This window comes from Papilio xuthus, unplaced genomic scaffold, assembly GCF_000836235.2.
Source record: "Papilio xuthus unplaced genomic scaffold, Pxut_1.1 DF828142.1, whole genome shotgun sequence".
In the NCBI taxonomy this organism is placed as follows: domain Eukaryota; kingdom Metazoa; phylum Arthropoda; class Insecta; order Lepidoptera; family Papilionidae; genus Papilio; species Papilio xuthus.
In genome coordinates, this window is record NW_013530507.1 from 4264156 (window position 1) to 4266747 (window position 2592).

At 28.1% G+C, this 2592-nt stretch overlaps 1 long non-coding RNA gene across 2 annotated transcripts; it reads right to left on the reverse strand.

The window, feature by feature from the left end:
- Positions 1 to 1547: 1547 nt before the first annotated feature.
- LOC106114296 (uncharacterized) lies at positions 1548 to 2580 on the reverse strand. 2 transcript variants are annotated; one of them, XR_001227716.1, is made up of 4 exons: positions 2542 to 2580; positions 2244 to 2396; positions 1815 to 2000; positions 1548 to 1582 (listed from the first exon to the last, which is right to left on the reverse strand). It is a non-coding gene; the product is annotated as an uncharacterized LOC106114296 (long non-coding RNA). The 2 variants fall into 2 exon arrangements; XR_001227717.1 differs by lacking the exon at positions 1548 to 1582 and adding an exon at positions 1608 to 1650.
- Between the last annotated feature and the right edge of the window lie 12 nt (positions 2581 to 2592).

Consider the following 2592-nt stretch of genomic DNA (forward strand, 5'->3'; position numbering starts at 1 on the left):
ATTTGATAGATCATATTTTCTGATAGAACTGGAGTAGTAGTGCCACTCTCGTCGGGAGAAATAGAATAACACTGGAAAGATATTAGCTCCTATCTGTTGGTAAAATATTTAGAAAATTGCTAACAAGACAATATGCATTGAAGCAAAACAAATCGTCATCATCAAGCTCACTATACGGACACACTATACTCCACAGAGGAGCTCGGAGCCTACCCTCAAGAATGCGACTAGGTCTTATTCAACAACGAAGAGTCAGTAAGGGTTGGTTGACTTCACACATATCTTTGAATTTCTATGCAGTTGTATGCAATTTGTAATTACAGTAAGAATGTCGGATGAATGTTATCATGAAATTCGAAGAACTCATTACTATATAGCAGAGATCATACCTGGATATGTAAAATATGATCCGGTCAAGCGCCAACTGCACTGCCGACGCTCCAAATAGTCCCCTAATCCAAACTTTTCCTATCAAAACATTGCAAATGTACAAGTCATGTTAAATATTATGTACTGTAAAAATAGAATACAATATTTAAGTTTTACTTCTCAAATAAATTCATAAAATTATCATGAACCTAAGGATTCCACATTTTAACTCTTTTGTTATTACTATTCTCCATAGATGTGTAACCTATAGATTCCTTAACGAGGAAGAATAATGAGCTTAGGAGGCATCATTTTGGGGAAAAGTACCTGTGTTGAAATTTAAATTACTTGTAAGAAAATTGTATACAATCTATGTTTATTTTTTATTACTTAGTTCAAAAAAAGTTTAAGATATTATATATCTTGTGATATGTTGTGATATTTGTAAAATCCAAATTTAATAAATTAATTTTGTTTCAGATTTTTCACTAAATGGTATTTTTTTTTAATGTTTTGTACTTGATACTTAATTCTCTATATTTTAGTATATTTTTATTTTCTATACACTGCATTTCCCAATTTCGAGAAAATCTTATCATATTAGTGTATATTTTATATTAAAGTCTAATACATATTTTTAAAAATTGTCATAATATTAACATCAAACTAATATAAAACACTAAATTATAATATAAATAATGTATAGGTTACACATCTATATATCAATATTGACATTAATATAGTTACTAGCATTTCCTGCAACATGGTGACTCTTTTTTAGATTTGCGGTTAAACTACTCCATATAATAAGTTATTTTTCAAAATTTAGTTTAGAATTACAATATTTCAAGCAATCAAACTTTGTAACACAGATGTTGCAGCGACATGCAGTCAGTAATTCTGAAGCAGATTCCTTCATTTAATAATTCTGTAGAACTTGAAGAGGTGCAATCATTCATCTGCAACAGTATGAAATGGTAATTAATTGGTTCAAGTCTACAACATAATCAATTTAATTATTGCTTTTCACCTAATTACATACCTTATTAGAAAAAACTGGTTTTCTTTGATTATATAGATTTCTCCCCATTTACTTACAAAACTTCTTTGAAATTCAATACAATGATGGAACTCACAAACCATGTAAAAATGATGATTAGTTTTTATAGGTTTTTATAGGAACTTTTATTGCCTGCCCATTTTTGTGAAATGTCTATGATAGAATCATAAATCAAATTAGTTTGAAAAACTTGTCATGACATGACCAATTTACAGTTTGATCTACAATATTTGAAACAATAATAGAGATATTCTACACACAACCTAAATAATGTTTAAGTTAATTTTTATTATTGAATCTTTCTCATGTTTTGAGCAAACCATTTTATACTAAATATCAAGCCAATTTAAAAAAAAGTAGAATTTGGCATATGTCTTGTACTTACTTTTATGTTATTTTCATCAATTTTTGTTGTAAATTTACTTTTCAGCAATCGGCAAAAGGTCATAAGTTCTAGTTCAACACTTAGTTCTTTTAAATATGAATAGAATGTAAAATTTTATCTTTATTCAAATTCTATTTCTGTGAATCCATTGATTATGTTTTCTACTGCCTTATACTTGTTTCACACCTAAAAACAGAAAGTATTAAAAATTGATAAGTTGTTCATACAATGTTCTTCCTTTGTAGTTAATTATATCTGTAAAGCTTATTCTTATAATTTAAATGATGATGAAAGAAAAGTTATAAACACTGGGACAAGACATTAAATGTTAAGCATTTCATTAAAAAATATATTAAAAATAAAAACGCCTAAGTCGTACATATGCTTCCTCTTCCTAGTCTGATAATAATAATAGAAGACAATTCCTACCCGACAACCCAAAACAGAAAGGGTTCACAATTTTTTTTATTGATGCCACACTGAATGAGAACATCAGGAGGTACTTCAAACAAGCTGCCATACTCTCTGACTGCCACTAGGATTTTATTTAACGGATTTGATGGCGCATGGTTCTTTTTAAATCTGTGAAAAAAATCAAAATAACATTGTATTATAGTGTCCATGTTCAATTGTAAGTTTACATAAGATTCATAAAAATTATAGTAAATAAGAGTAAATAATTAAAACAAATATCATTTTTTTCTTTGACAGAATAAAAAAATCTTACTTATGCGAATGTTTACATGGACGGATGTTTGCTACAAGTTATTTTCTGAAC